General features: G+C 39.1%; 1 long non-coding RNA gene across 1 annotated transcript in view; it reads right to left on the reverse strand.

Annotated features, from left to right (window-relative positions):
* Window positions 1-17,239, reverse strand: part of LOC138842556 (uncharacterized) — a 241,459-nt gene that overhangs the window by 48,563 nt on the left and 175,657 nt on the right. Inside the window, exon 4 of the long non-coding RNA XR_011377248.1 lies at window positions 2,319-2,441. This is a non-coding gene — a long non-coding RNA (uncharacterized lncRNA). The remainder of the gene's footprint in view (window positions 1-2,318; window positions 2,442-17,239) is intronic.

Genomic DNA, 17,239 nt, shown 5'->3' on the forward strand with positions numbered 1-17,239 from the left:
ATTATCTAACTCAAATATCATAAACCCTATGAGACAGATTTTATTGTTCCAATTTTTTTAATTTTTCAGAAATAAGACATAACTTTCCTAACTGTGAATATCATCTCTAACTTTTATTGCCAGCCAGAGTGTAGCATTTATGGGGCTCCTAAAGAGCAAGGTTTGAACTATGGAGAAGCACTTGGCCCCAGCACAGGGTGGCTGGATGTCTCAGTGATGGTGACATTACTGGTTTAAACAGGAACCTAAAGGGAACTAGGAAAGAAGATGCCAAACCTAGGCACAAATTGCCCCAGGATCAATAGATGAGGAAATCATCCACTAATCAGTTAACAGTGCTGAATGCTTTAGCAAGTTCCTTATGCAATAGTGTGCTGGGAAGAATAAGGGGCCTCAGGGAAAGATATTATTCCTTAAACGCTCCAAGCATGTTTCTATATCAAGACCTGTGCTCCTTGCCTTTGTCCTCTCTATTGTGATGTTATGCCCCCAAATATCTACATGGTGCACCTCTGAATTCCTTCATGTCTCTACTCAAATGTCACCCCTTTGGGAATCTTTTATCTTTTATCTCTTTAATCTTTCTATTTTCCTTCCTTGAGAATCAGGCTCTAGCACACTGCATGCAGCAAGAAAGAAAGCTGAAGCACTGCCACCTGGTGTCCTGCTCAAATATTTTGTGATGCTTACACTGGCCTCGCTGCTGCCCTCTAGTGACATTGGGTAAAATTGTGGTGAAGCCTAGTCACAATAGAAGCTGCCATTGCTGAACCAGTCGGTAAACTTCCCAATGCAGAAATCAGGAGAGAGAGGATTCAGGAGAACTGGCTGTTTTTTTCTTTTGCTAGCCAGATGTGAAAGTGATTGATTTCAAATGACATATACAACACATGAGATGATTTTGCCTGTAGAGTTATAGGCTACCTTGGAAAGAAAGCTCAGAATTGTTGTGCAAGTTTGGGGTTTCTTCTCTGGTAAGTATAACTGTGTCTACTGCTCTGTCCTTTCTTGTAGTATAGCAATATCCTGAGAAGTGGGAGCAAGAGTCAATAATGGGAAAAAATAAACAATTGTAGCCAATACTGGGTGGTACACTCATTTCATATTATAATATGCCCACCCAATCTCTCAATATGACACCTTAATGAATTGACTTCTCATTAACAGTAAGAACATGATAGACCATGGATACTTACGATAACACATGAAATCTGCCAGGTAACCTGATACATATATCTCAGAAAAATATTGAAATTTATCTTGGGCTAGATTCCTCTGCAATTTCAGATTCTGTCTCCCAACACCTCCCCCCCCTGCCCCCCCCCGCCCCCCCCCCCCGCAAGATTCTGCACATTGCCTGCAGCTGGTTGAGTGCCTAAGCTAGGGAAGGTATTGTGTTGGGTGATTTGAATGTGTGTTCTCACTTAATTCTTACTGGAACCCTTCAAGGTTGGGTCCATCCTACTTTAGGGAGACAGTGTAGCAACGTGCTTGAGACCAAAGACTTGGGTTGTATTTCTAGATCTACCACTCGGTAGCTGAGTGATCTTCGGAAAATGACTTAATAATTTTTATGCTTCCATTTCCTCATATCTACCATGTGGATATTGACAGAATCTACCATGCAGGGTTCTTATGAGAAGTGAATGAGATGATGAATGCCAGTGCTGAGCCCAGCACCCCCAGAAAGATACTGGCTACTTGCAGAAAAGGGAATTGAACATGAGAGAGGTTCAATACCTTGTCTGGTGTTACAGAATAAGTGTCGGAGTGGAGCCCTCTCTCCATACCCTGTCTAGAGCAGATGCCTTCCCTCACCCCAAGAACAACTCTCTAGCTCAATACAATATTGTATTTTTTAAGTGCTAATCACTATCTATAATTATCTTTCTTTAAAAATTCATTTATTCAATTCTTCCTCCTCCTACCGCACTGTAGGCCTTTTATATCCTTTCACTACAGAATCCTCTATGAGTGAACAATACTTACTGCAGGAGGCTCAATTTATATGTGTGTGTGTGTGTATATATAAAATAAATGTACAAAAGATAAAATTATTTCTAGAGTCCATGCTATTCAAACACTGATATAAAAGCTTAAGCTGGACTAATCTTTGTGTTCTTTATCTACAACTGTCAATATGTATATCCTGCAGGTCACTTCATCTAAGATTTAATTTATGCAATATATCTAGCGATCAATTGGCTTCTCCTCGATTTCAGGTAAGGTGGGTTGCTGAAGATTACAGGATTCTACCTTACTAGTTGCATGAATGTCAAGGCTGTTGGAGGTATTCCTGTCTTATTCTGGACACATACCTTCCAATATCCGGGTGAATTTTTCAATGGATCAGTATTTTCATCAGAAATACGCTTCACAGCAAGTAGGCTTTATGATGGTGTGGTCATACCCACACTACCCTATTCATCAAGTGGTCTGATCTGGAGGAAAAAAAAAAAGGAACTTTACTTGTACTAGTTTCTGTTTGTCTAGCAGTCCATTCCTAACCTCAGCCTTTGCACTTCTAAATTGGGAGACATTAATGAGATTTTTCAGGATTTCCTTTATTAACCACAGTGGCATCTCTTTTCTTGGGAAGGAAAGTCAGAGGTTAGCCATTGAGATATCTTCCAATCCTGTTCCACTTTCCAGAACACTATTTGAGTGTGTGGAAGGTACTGTTCCCTGAGTTTAGTACCTTCCCCATGCTCTTTCCTTTATTTATTTCAGTTGTTCACTGGAAAGAAGGTTATATAGTCAATTTACACTGCCAATTTTCCAGAAGTACATTTAGATTCTGAACAATCTTAATTACTGCTATCTTTTACTGTTAAATTTCCCCTGGATGTCTTTTTTTTTTTCCAGCTGTTTTTTAAGCTTACAGGGAACAGAGAGTATTGCTTTCATAATTTTCAGATCGCTTAAGGATATTCTGGGCACAAGATGACTGTTTAAACTAATATGCGTATGTTCAATCAAACTAGCATTATTCCTGGACTGTGACACGGGCAAGATAGAACATAATTCTTATTTACTTTTAAACAACGCTATTTGAGGTAAAATTGACATTCCACAAAATTCACCCATTTTGAATGTACAGTTCAGTGATTTTTGGTAAATTAGCTGACTTATGAAACCATTACAATAATCCAGGTTAAAACATTTTTATCACCACAAAAAGCTCCTTCATGCTCAATTATAGTTAATCCCTGTTCCGATCCCTGGCCACAGGCAACCAGTCATCTACTTTATATCTCTATAGGTTCCTTTTCTGAATCTTTCATGTAAATGGAGTCATTCAGTACATTTAAGTTGTTCCATTTTTTGGCTAGTATAAAGAAACCCAAAAAGCAGACTCCTGTTATTTTTAGAACATATCTTCTCTACCATTTAAAACATTTACTGAGTATCACAAATGTAAGTGGAATGGCAGATTCCAAACACCATGGACTCCTTACCAGATAGATATGTGTTCTAGTTATTACCAGGTGTTTGACCTGGAGTGAATTCCTCAATCTCTTTCAGCTTTAGTTTTCCTGTTGGTAAATTGGGAATGATAGTAATTCTATTGTGTGATTTCTGTATTCGAACAATGTACATAAAGCAATAGATAATTTAGCACATGGTATGTGTGCACATTTATAATATGAGGATTTTGTTGAAAGTTCATATAAAAGATTCCCAACCAAAGTGTTTTTCCTGCCACAAATTGCCATCCCAATCTCTCTCAAGTTGAATGATTGCAGTGCACGATGGGACAGCCCACTTCTGAATGGCTGTCAGCTTTCTTTGTGCTGTGGACTCATGGGGGATGTCCTCACTCTTTGTGAAGCTGGTCTCAAGAAAGCAGTGTTTGAGCCCTCCTTTTGAGTGACAGGAAACTGAGTCTAGGTCAGAAATTGTTGGTGTGTTTCTAGGACTTGTATGGGGTCTTGTCTCTGATTGGCTGGGCAACCAGATGCAGAATCCTATTTTCTGAAGAAGAATGTTCCTCTGCTGAGGATACTTGGGCAGGATAAATGGAGAGGAATCCTTTGCCAGCTCCATTGTTAATCCTGTGACTTCATCTTGGCCTTAAGTCCAGGGGCTGCTGAAGACATTCTGAACAGTATGTGGCAGTGATGGAGAAGGAGGGGATGTAGTCACGTAACTCCAGGTTCTATCTGGGAACGTGTGAAGACAATGAATACTCTGTAGAGAGATCAGTGTATGTCTGACCCTGTCTTTCTGAACAGAAATGAGCAGCATATTGAGTGTGGAACAGATTTCTCCATCTCTGCATGTTCCGGAAGGAGGGAGCACCAATTTCACCTGCAGTTTCCCTTCCAGCTCTTTTTATGCTTTACACTGGTATAGATGGGAAGCTGGAAAAAGCCCTAAGGACCTGTTTTAATGACTTTAAATGAGGATGAAAAGGAGGAAGGATAAGTAAGAATCACTCTGAATACTAAGGAGGGTTACAGCTACATGTACATCAAAGGATCCCAGGCTGAAGACTCAGCCACATCTCTCTGTGCCTGCACACAGTGCCCTTCAGCCTCTGCAGCCCAAGCCTGTGCCTGGTGCTGCTCTGGTACCAGCATTGAGAAAGAGCCATGTGTGAGGTGGAAAAGGCAAATTCAATGAATTACAGTGTTTGCTATAACCAGGGGGAAATGCAATGATACATAAACAAGCGTTCCAGTCACTGTACCTCCGTCAACTAACAGGACTGTCATTACACATCACTCACCTCCATTCCCACCAGTATATTGGACATATCATTGAATCAGATTCCTAGCCTCCTCTTTTGCCATGATTCCAAGTGAACTAGATAGTTACTCAAACCTTTCTAAAATAATCTGATTAAAGTAGGGTAATATTCACCACTCGTTGCTACATCCTACTTCATTGAAGGCATGTTCTTCAACACAAAAAAAAGAACAAAGAAGAGAAATGGGAAAAGCAAATAATTTTTTATTGATTTCTCCTAGGTTTTCACAAAAAACTTTCTTAAAGATTTTGAAGTGAATATACCTTCTTTTCCGTAAGGGAGTTAACATCCGAGTGCCCTATAAGCTCACTCTCACGTAGCTCATTTCCAAGAGTATTAGAGTGTATTATGTGTTGACTATTCATGCTCTCTCACCCTTACTATGCTAATCTTTAGCTGGACTATATTTTCTATACTTGGCCTCACTGTGGACTTTGGACACGGCAATGTGACCAGCTTTGACCAATGGAATGTGAGTGGATAGGAAGTATGTTATATCATAGCTAAAACTAAATATATTCACATGGCATGTCTTCTTTTGTTTCTTCCCTGCACTTACCAGGTAGTGGTTGTCTTTTCAGCTTTTATCCATAATGTGAAGAAGACGCAAGGTACAGAATGGAAAGATAACTCAAGTAGCAGAACGGAATCGTCCTGTATCCAGGAGCAGAGCCTCAGAGTGCTGGGACTGCAGTTGACCCACAGCTAACATACCATGGACAACTCAGTAAACTTTGTTCTTGTGAGCCACTGAGATTGTGAGGTTGTTTGTACTGAGCATTGCCCTACTCAAAGTTGACTGATATATGAAGTCATATCAATTCTGTCTTCTAAATATTTCTCACATTCAACCACCTTCTTTTTTTTTTTTTTGCGGTACGTGGGCCTCTCCCGTTGCGGAGCACAGGCTCCGGACGCGCAGGCTCAGCGGCCATGGCTCACCGGCCCGGCCGCTCCGCGGCATGTGGGATCTTCCCGGACCGGGGCACAAACCCGTATCCCCTGCATCGGCAGGCGGACTCTCAAGCATTGCACCACCAGGGAAGCCCCAACCACCTCTTTTTACTTGCCTTGTTACTATCCAGGTCCAGGTACTCATAATCTCTCACTGAGTTGGTTGGAATAACTTCTTAAATGTATCCCCTATCCATGAGCTCTTACTTCCCAAATCTATCCCTGAAGTTATCATTCTAAAATACACATCAGATTAGATTGCTGTTCTATTTCAGGACCTTCTATGGCTCCCCATGACCCAAAAGTAAAAACCAAGGTTTATGTGGCCATCTACAGTATTACTTCCAGTAAGTGTTCATCTTCCTCCCCAGTATTACACCAAGATTTCTGAACATCAGCCATATCAAATGAACTCACTCTCATATTTTCTTCTTATAAATATTATTTCTTTCTCAAGTTGGCAAAATCCTATTCAATCTTCAGGACCCAGTAAATGTCACACTTACTTTTAAAAAGATTTTCCAGGTTACATAAATTATATTTATTTGCCCTCTCCCTCTTTTAGTGTTCTGTACACAGTTTTGTAAGAGCACATATCTACTATGCTAAGAATATTTTTTGGTTTTAACTCTTCACTAGTCCAAATTCCTCAAGGATGGGGGCCCATACATATTATTCTTTAATCCCAGCTTTTATTATTGTCCCTGACTTATAAGAACCATTCAGTAGACCTGCCTACAGCTTGACCACAGTTTACTCTTGACAAGTGCACTGATTAATGAGAGCTGGTTTGTGAAGCTGGTTTATATGAGTGGGCTGGAAACCTTCCACTACGGGAACACTTGAAGATACTTCTACTTCATTATATCCCTCAAGCCAACACATGGCTATGTTTCCCACTCTTACACCTGGTTTTTACTTAAACCATCATCCCAGGAGGCCAATGTGCCCCCATCTAAGCATATGTATCAACACAGCCATACAGAAGTTTGTCTCCATATATTCGTGGTTTTTAACATCAATTGTAAATGAAATGGTGCGTGAAAATTCTGTATGTTTTTATAACGTACCATTTCTATACTTTATGATATCTCCTTTGACTCTCTTCGCTCTTAGTACAGCTTACCCAGGACCTTATGATGAGTCAAGACAACTCATATCATTATGCGTAAAGACAACTCATATCATTAAATGAATCTTCCTCAACCTTCTGCTTTCCACATGAAACATTCCTGCTTTTACACATATAATTCACTTTCCCTCCCCTAATAATAAAAAAGATATCTCTCTTCCTTTTAAATAGTGCGCCTCTGTCCAAATGCTTCACCCACTCCATTCACTTTGACTTCTCTGGCACCTCAGCCCACTGATCGTCCAAACTCTATGGTCTGGTTCTTCAGGACTTTCTTGCTACTGATTTCTTCCCATCATTTAAAATATTCAAGCATGTTCCTGTTAAAAAATATTTAATATTCCTCCAAACTCATACATGCCTCTCCTGTAACCAATCTATTTTTTTTCAGAAATACCAATGATCTCTTTATTATTAAATCCAAAAGGTATTTTTTACCTCCGTCATCTAGACAAGTGTTTCTCAAATTCTAATGTGCGCAGGAATCTTATTAAAATGCAGATTCTGACTCAGGAAGTCTGGGTAGGGCCTGAGCTTCTGCATTCAGAATAGCTCCCCAGTGATGCAGATGCTACTCACCTGCAGACCACATTCAGAGCAGCCACTTTCTGTAGTGCTTGCCACTCCTTTCGGAGACTTTTGTGTTCCTGGCAGGAAGGAGGTGAGGAAGGTTCACAAGAATTGTGAACTGCTCTTTCTTTCTCTATCTGACCAATAGAGGGGGCTGCTGTGTAAACTGGAAATGGTTTTTCTATATAAGATCAGAATAATCGCACAAAAACCTTCCTTCCCTACAGTTTAAAGAGATATTCTGACACCACTTTTTGCACAATGACATGTAAAGCATCTCAGACGCCCGAGGCAGGCAGTCTTGTTAAGACAGCCTCTCTCCCCACACACCTTACAACGTCCATCAGAAGAAGAAATCTAAATCCTGTGTCATTCCTTCTCAACCTCACAGCAACCTGGGTTCAAGTCCACCAGTCATCACACTTTTGTTTGTGGAGAATCTCCCAGAAAGGAGCTCACTGCCTCCTCACTGCTCCACCATGACCTTGGTGTTCACCTTGATGCTTGAGGTGCTCCTGTTCCTGAGTGAGTACTGTTCCATTTTACTCTCTTCTCTACACATGGAACATTGCTTTGGACTGACTTTGAATAGAGACTTTTTGTTCTGGCTGAGTTCATTGATTCAGCATTGATGTTTCAGGAGGAGCCGGAGCCCAGTCGGTGACCCAGCCTGACGGCCACATCACTGTCTCTGAAGGAGCCCATCTGGAGCTGAGGTGCAACTACTCAACTTCTTTTTCGTCCTATCTCTTCTGGTACATACAGTACCCCAATCAAGGACTCCAGCTTCTCCTGAAGTACACATCTGGAAACAGCCTTGTCTCAGGTATCAAAGGTTTTGAGGCTGAATTTAGGAGCAGTGAGAAGTCCTTCCACCTGAGGAAAACATCAGCCCATTGGAAAGACTCGGCCAAGTACTTCTGTGCTCTGAGTGACACAGTGACTAAGACTACAGTGGGAGCTGAACACAAATCTCCTGAGACTTAGTAGCTTAAAGACTCAGGGTCTCAGCCTATGTTATTTTCAGGATGTTGGCATGTTCTGTGAAGGCAAACAGTACAGAGAATACAGAATCCTGAAAGTGTCTGGTTCTCATGGGCATCTTAGATTTCTTTTCTCTTTCTTTATTCTTTTGCAAAGACTTGTTTTCTTAATTTCAGTGCTCTCAGTGGTCTTGAGGCTGGTGGGTGGTTTCTTGGAAGTGTCACCTGAGCAGGCTGTGCCTATACTGTACTGTTTTGTTCAGAGTAAGTTTTTATGTCATAAAAAGAAAACCCAATCTTAATATTCTTTTTCAAAATATAGTTGACAATTCCAAGGTATTTGTTCTCACTTACTTAGTTTCGTTCAAACAAATGGGATTCTCGTTGGAATCACATTGGAAACTGACATTTTAGGATATTATGTTTTCCTACCCAAGAATATTATATGTCTCTTCATTTATTCAGGTCTTGTTTTAGTCCTTTAAAAGTAAATTTTGCTTGCTTGTTTCCAGAAAAGTTGGAAAAAATGAAATGAATCATTGAATAAGTGGAGAGTTGATGTCTAGTATTCTGTGTCTGTTCCTCTCTCTGAACAGGGAAGAGAGCCCACAGAAAGTGGAGCAGCATCCCCAGTCCACAAGTGCCAGGAGGGAGCGGTTACTATTTTTAACACAGTCACACAGGCAGCAAGAGTGACAGTTCCAACCATTAAGAAGAACATATCTCTGTGCAGGTCATAGGCTCAGACTCCACCTTCTGCTCTGTAATCATGGGGACCCCGCCCACGTTCAGTCTGTTCACAACCCCACAGAAGGAGGCACTCACTTTCACACAAAATGATGTTTCTCAGAATTCATACCTGAGGTTTTTCTGTTTCCTTCTTTCTGCACACTTTGTTAGGCAATATAAAAATATTTTACGAATGATGCTTGTACACAAAGAGCTTACTACCTAACAGTCATCGGAATATCTCTCTCATTAGACTTAAGCTTTATGAAGATATCAATTTTTTTTTTACCAATAAGCATTCACTGAACAATCGTTGAAATAATGAATGGCTGATAATATTTATACCCATATATACAGGCAAATTTATAGCCAATGGTTAGAATTTGTATGGAAACTAATTTCAGCTCCCTATAAGGAAAAATGAACAATTAGAGGCTTTTCGAAACAAAACAGACTGCTCTGAGGTGTAAAATACTCCTCACTACAGGAACTAGTCAAAGAAAAGTGGAATGTCCATTTTCCAGTGATCTGCAGAAACAATTACAAAACATTATGATTTTGCACCAAACTAAGAATTTTAAGTTTTAAATGAGGGAAAATACCGTGAAAGAACTGAACAACCAAAAAGCTTGTAAAATTCACCACAGATTAAAAAAAAAAAATCACTTCCAAATTCATGGAAATTGGATTTTGAATTTTTACTTGACGCATGTGTAGGAATTTAAGTGAGGGCAATGGTAGGAGAACACATTCCAAGCAGGGTAAACTTATTAAGAGCAAAGATCAAGAAACAATAAGCAAGAAGAGTTTAGGAAATTAAAAGTTTTTAATATTACTGAAAGGGACAATTTTTATTGGATGGTACTTTGAGATAATATGAAATGTTAGCTTGAGGCAGTAGTTCATCCAAGAGGGCCACGCAGAGCTCAGAACTGGGTTTCTTTCCAGATAAAAATACAACATGTCATGAGATTACCTGTCTTTAGCATAAGCAACATTAAGGAATATCTTGAAATTGTTTTTTAGAATGAGCTATTAATCTAAATTTAAACTGGTAGATAATATCAAAGATTTACTTTTACAAGCACACTTCTAAATGTATAGAAAAACTGGATTTCCATAATGATTGATTCAATGAATAAATAAATTTCGTTTTCCCTGAGCAATTCTACCACCAACTAATCACCATATTGCAAGAAAGGAAAAATCTAAACACTTTCCCAATGTGTTGCAATTTTATGATCACTTTGCAGCATGAGTTTTGTTTAGACGTAGGGGGAGACTAATAGCTTCTCTGTGTTCATTAACCTCCCGTAAAGGACAAACTTTTAAATCAAATAATACAGACCAAACAAATAAAAATAACTACATTCTGCTTTGCTTTGTACTTGGTTCTCTTCCTCATCTGGCTGCAAAAACCCTTGCATGATTTTCACTGAAAATAACTCCTGAATGCATGTGAGATTTTGCCCTCCTCAGTACTTGTACTGGTAGAGTTTAGATATGTTCCCATCTACTTCTCTGCTCTTCAGGGTACTGAGTTGCCATAAGGATAAGCCAGGCAGATAGTCCTTCAACATTAAGGCTAATTTCTAACTTACCCCCACTGTGCCTTTTATCATCACAAACATGTTTGTTGTCTAATTTGGTTCACTCTTAGAAGAGCGTGGTTTGGTGTACCTAAAAAAAGGATATTTCTTCGGGCAGCAATATACTAAATTTTTAGGGGTCTTATAGCTCCATTTTTCTATTAAATGGTGCAGGGTTGAGAATCAAGTAAGCACATAAAAAATAGACAGCAACACCGCAGTAAAACTAAAATTGTTATTCCACCGTTTGGTGATTTAGTTTATATCCACATCGTTCAGAAAGAGAAAGGCTTTCTTCAAAAGTAGGAACTGAGAAGAATGAGGAAGAGAAATCTATCTTATCGAATAAAAGACTTTCTGTAATACTCAGTGATGGATGAAGTGAGAGATGTGGAAATTTCCAGTCAAAGTTTGTACATTTTACTTTCATCAAATGTCTATGATCCATCCCAGAAAAGCAACCCATAGATTTAGAATAGCCCCACTCACCATCGTTTCATCAAGGAAAAGTTTTCCTGGTGCTGAATGTTGGGTAATGCTATATACTATATACAACTGAATGTTGGGTAATGCTATATTTGGGGTCTTGAATGGTGGAAGAGACCAAGAAGAATTTAAGAGAAAGGGAGGGGAAATAAGAATAGACCATGGACAGAGAAGATTTGTCCAAAAGGGACTATGCAAGATTTGCTTTAATGTATCATTAACATTGAAATTTGAAAGAGTTATTAGAATAGGTTCACAGACTCTCAGAACTAGAAACCATTGTGGAAAAGAGGGTAAGCACAAAGATGCAAGCCATGAACACATCTGCTTTGCAGACAGATTCATATAAGTGGATATCTGTGGTTTTCATGGGTTTTTTTTCTGCACAGTAGAGCTGCCATATCATTGTGAGCTGTGGAAGTTAATCACTGGACCATTTTAGGGAACATCATTCATACCTTAGCCTAAAATATAGAGAAAGACAATGCAGAGATATGAAGAAAGACAGATCTGAGAGCATCATCAGAGCCTATATATCCAGCTCTGCCTGGAACGGCAAAAGTCAAAATACTCTCATTGGGAACAAGCCAGCATGAGTTGAGATTCTGTCATTTACAACAAATAGATCCATAATTAATACAGAAGAAGGTTGGGGGGAGTCTTTTGGTTTTGTACTATTTTATGAGCTGAATTTATGGTACTTAGAAGCATTTTTCAGTTAAAATAACTAGAGTTATGTAGATACAGATCATCCCTGGTCTACCTTCATTATAGTAAATATGAACCAGGTTAATCCTATGTATGTTTTATGAATTTCTGATTGGAAAAAATTAGAAAAATACTGAAAACATCCACAACTCTGCCACATAGACACTCATTATTTTTACTTATTTCTATCTTTTTCACAATTTTGCACATTGTTACATCATAGAGACAATTTTACGTCCTTTTTATTAACACTCACTTTTGTCATTAAAAATACCTTGTATTCATACTTTGAATTGATTATTCTACTATTCTACACCATAGATATATCACACTTAACTTTATAATTTTCCTGTTTGGGGATATCTTGATTATTTATTTCCAGTTTTTCATCATTTTAAATAGCATTATGGTATATGCCTTTAAATAAAAATTTGAATTTGAATTTCTCATCATTTTATTAGAACAGCATCCTAGAACTGGAATTAGTGGTTCAGTGGGTAAAAACAGGTTATAGTCTTTTTGCTCCTTGTGTCTCGCGAATGGGGAGTTAGTGTTTAGTGCGGACAGAGTTTCAGTTTAGGAAGGTGAAAAATTCCGCAGATGGATGATGGTGGGAGCTGCACAACGATGTGAATGTACTTAGTGCCACTGAACTGTACAGTTAAATACGGTTAAAATAGTATGTTTTATATTATGTGACTTCTACCACAATAAAATAACATTTCCAAAAAGTATTCTAAATGTATCATCTCTACTCCCTAACACTTTTCTTACTTGAACCCACTACAGTCAGATTTTCATCCCTACCATTCCGTTGAAATCACTCTTGCTGAGGTCACCAGTGAGTTTTAAATTTTATTTATTTATTTGTTTATGTTTTTATTTATGGCTGTGTTGGGTCTTCGTTTCTGTGCGAGGGCTTTCTCTAGTTGCAGCAAGTGGGGGTCACTCTTCATCACGGTGCACGGGCCTCTCACTATCGCGGCCTCTCTTGTTGCGGAGCACAGGCTCCAGATGCGCAGGCTCAGTAGTTGTGGCTCACGGGCCTAGTTGTTCTGCGGCATGTGGGATCCTCCCAGACCAGGGCTCGAACCTGTGTCCCCTGCATTGGCAGGCGGATTCTCTACCACTGCGCCACCAGGGAAGCCCACCCGTGAGTTTTATATCAACAAATCCAATGATGCATCACCATTCCTTATCTTATTGAGTGTCTCCAAAGACTGTGGCATTATGGCTACTCTCTCCCTGAAACACCATCTTTGCCTGGATCCTGGAACTCCACATTCTCCTGGTTTGCCTTCTTCCTTGCAAACCGCTCCTGCTCAGTCTCCTTTTCCTACATCTTCCTCCTCTTGCTGGTGTCTACATGTTGTGTTTTCTCAGAGCTCAGTCCTCAAACATTTATTCTCTTCAAATGATCTTGGAGGGGTTCAGCACATGCCACCCCAAAACAGGCCACTAGTATAAAAGCACTTAAGCCTAGCCACTTTGGGTCTTCATTTTTCTATGAGGACCCCTATGTACATGTAAAAATTATTAAATAAAATCTCTATGCTTTTCTCCTGTTAACCTGTTGTATGTCAACTTACTTCTCAGGTCCAGATGGAGAACCTAAGAGGGAACAGGTAAAGCTTTAGCTCCCCTACAATCTCATCTAGGGACATGGCTTTAATTACTATTTATACATTGATGACACACAAATTTACATTTTCATCCCAACCTTCTCTATTGAAAGCCAGACTCATATATACTGTAATCTATGTAACATCTACACTGGATATCTAATTGGCATCTAACATATCCTTAACATAAGGCCTGATTTCCCCCCATAGGTTCTTCCCTCACTCTTTTCCATCTCAAAAAAAAAATGGCAATATAATTCACCTTACCAGAAATCCTGGGACTCTTCCTTAATTCTTCTGTTTCTCCCATACCCCACATTGTCAAACAAACCTGCCTAATAAGATTTATTTTTTTCTCATAAAAAGTTTGACTTTTTCAATTCAAACAATGATGTTACACGATGGGTTTCAGTGACCACCAATTCATTTCTGAATTCTAAGATGACAGATAGATAGATAGATAGATAGATAGATAGTTAGATAGATAGATAAGATCAAGGAATCTTGTCTCGCAGTTGCTGCCTAGTTAAAACACCTCCCTGTCTTGCAATATTTCTTGCCTAGCTGTTCAGGACTTTCCCTCAGAAGCCAGGAGCCAATGAATTGCTTACTTCTTTGGTACCCTGGAGATTTTAGACTCTGGAGCAATGTATCATAGTAAGATTCAGAATGGTGGAGGTTTTTTTAAGGGAAAGTTAAGAGTGGAAAGTGAAATGGGAAAGAGGAAGCCTGACATCTGGATCTCAAGCATGTTCTAAAGCAGTTTTAGGGAAAAAAAATTCTAATACACAAAGCCATACACACACACACACGCACACACACACACACGACAGATTCCATTAGAATTATCTATGCCTGCATAAACCTTGGCAAACCTTCATATAATTTCAAGAATATAGGAATCCCAGTTTAAAGGCTACTGGTCTAAAATGGGACAGGGAATTCCCTGCAGTCCAGTGGTTAGGACTCTGCACTTCCACTGTAGTGGGCATGGGTTCAGTTCCTGGTCAGGGAAATAGATCCCACATGCCTTGCAGCACAGCCAAAATTACAATACAATACAATACAATACAAATAAAGAAAAAATACAATACAATACAAATAAAGAAAAAAAATTTTTTAAGTAAAATAAAATGGGACACTCTCACTAACACACTTGTAACAATATACTTTCTGAGAACTCATTCCTCCCCACTGATCTGAGATAGTATCTTTTAACATATACTAAATTTCCATATACAATTAGGCTTAATTATTGATTTGCTATTCCATTTAATTGACCTATCTGCTTAGTCTTAACTTGTACTTAAGAATGTTCTTGGGGCTTCCCTGGTGGCGCAGTGGTTGAGAGTCCGCCTGCCGATGCAGGGGACACGGGTTCGTGCCCCGGTCCGGGAAAATCCCACATGCAGCAGAGTGGCTAGGCCCGTGAGCCAGGGCCAATGAGCCTGCGTGTCCGGAGCCTGCGTGTCCGGAGCCTGTGCTCCACAACGGGAGAGGCCACAACAGTGAGAGGCCCGTGTACAGCAAAAAAAAAAAAAAAAAAAAAAAAAAAATGTTCTTTCCTTTCTCTTTCTTTTTACTTTCATACAACAGACAATGTGCTCTTTTCTTCCACATTTCTTTTAACTGTTTTTTATTTTTGCATATGAATGATATAAAAGCTGCTTTTAAATTATTGTTTACCTGTCTTCTGATAGTGGCTTTTCTTCTTTTAGGTTTTCTGATATATCATTATTTCATCTGCAAATATGCAGATGATATTTTACCTGTTTCTTTCCAATTATTATGCTTCTAATTGTTTTTTCTCTTGGCCGACTGCATTATGTAGTAGCTCCAACACAATGCTAAATAGTGGTAAAGGTAGTGGACATCTTTGTCTTTCTCCTAACTTTAGTGAGAAAGCTTCTAGCATTTCCCCAGAAGTAGGTGCTGCTCTGAGGTTGTGGCATATGCCTTTTTCTATGTTAAGGAATTAGCTATTAATTACTTTTCTAAGTGTTTTTTAACATGAATGTATACTGTATTTTGTCACAGGCCTTTTCTGCATCAATGGAAATGATCATATGACTTTTCTTGTTAGCTCTAATGCCAGTGATGAAGCTACTCACTTTTTTTTTAAACATCTTTATTGTAGTATAATTGCTTTACAATGGTGTGTTAGTTTCTGCTGTGTAACAATGTGAATCAGCTATATGTATACATATATCCCCATATCCCCTCCCTCTTGAGTCTCCCTCCCACCCTCCTTTTCCCACCCTTCTAGGTGGTCACAAAGCACCGAGCTGATCTCCCTGTGCTATGCAGCTGCTTCCCACTAGCTATCTATTTTACATTTGGGTGGTCACAAAGCACCGAGCTGATCTCCCTGTGCTATGCAGCTGCTTCCCACTAGCTATCTATTTTACATTTGGTAGTGTATATACGTCAGTGTTACTCTCTCACTTTGTCCCAGCCCTTTCCCCTCCCCGTATCCTCAAGTCCATTCTCTACATCTGTGTCTTTATTCCTGTCCTGCCCCTAGGTTCATCAGAACCATTTATCTTAGATTCCATAGATATGTGTTAGCATACGGTATTTGTTTTTCTCTTTCTGACTTGCTTCACTCTGTATGACAGACTCTAGGTCCATCCACCTCACTACAAATAACTCAATTTCATTTCTTTTTATGGCTGAGTAATATTCCATTGAATATATGTGCCACATCTTCTTTATCCATTCATCTGTCGATGGACACTTAGGTTTCTTCCATGTCCTGCCTATTGTAAATAGTGCTGCAATGAACATTGTGGTACACGACTCTTTTTTTTTATGAAAATGAACATTTATACTTGTTACGATGTTTAAATGTAAACTTACAGAACACCAGCTTCCATTCACATACACTGAGCTGCTAAATATGTTTGTTGAACTTGTCTTTTCTAGTTTTCTATATTACTTTAAATATGATTCTAAGTTTAGAAATCAAATATTTGGGTGTATTTGAATTAACATTGCATAACTCTTTTTGAATTATTGTTTTCTCAGGTATATGCCCAGTAGGGGGATTGCTGGGTCATATGGTAGTTCTATTTTTAGTTTTTTAAGGAACGTCCATACTGTTCTCCACAGTGGCTGTATCAATTTACATTCCCACCAACAGTGCAAGAGGGTTCCCTTTTCTCCACACCCTCTCCGCCATTTATTGTTTGTAGATTTCTTGATGATGGCCATTCTGACTGGTGTGAGGTGATACCTCATTGTAGTTTTGATTTGCATTTCTCTAACGATAAATGATGTTGAGCATCTTTTCATGTGTTTGTTGGCAATCTGTATATCTTCTTTGGAGAAATGTCTATAATAGCAGATTCTATTTTGTACATTTTATTAAACATCCCCACAGGGTTAAGTTGAATAAACTTGACGTAGCAGACACAGCATTTATTGCTGGCTGCCTATTATTGCTTGAGAAAATCACTTATCACCTTTAACTAGATACATTCTTGCTGCTTCTGACCTGGAATGTTGAAATCACCATCCGTGTGACAGGAGAGAGAAAATTCCATGCAAATGTAAAACTCTCTTGTAAATGTTACTTCTTCCAAACAATTGTAACCATTCCTTCTATTTTTCCCAAACTAAAATTCCCTTCTTTGGGAATATTCCTGCTAAGTATCCTCATTAGGAGAGAAAAAATCTTAAGACATCTAGAAATTCTGCTAACATTTTTGTGG

This window comes from Globicephala melas, chromosome 2 (genome assembly GCF_963455315.2).
Source record: "Globicephala melas chromosome 2, mGloMel1.2, whole genome shotgun sequence".
NCBI lineage: Eukaryota > Metazoa > Chordata > Mammalia > Artiodactyla > Delphinidae > Globicephala > Globicephala melas.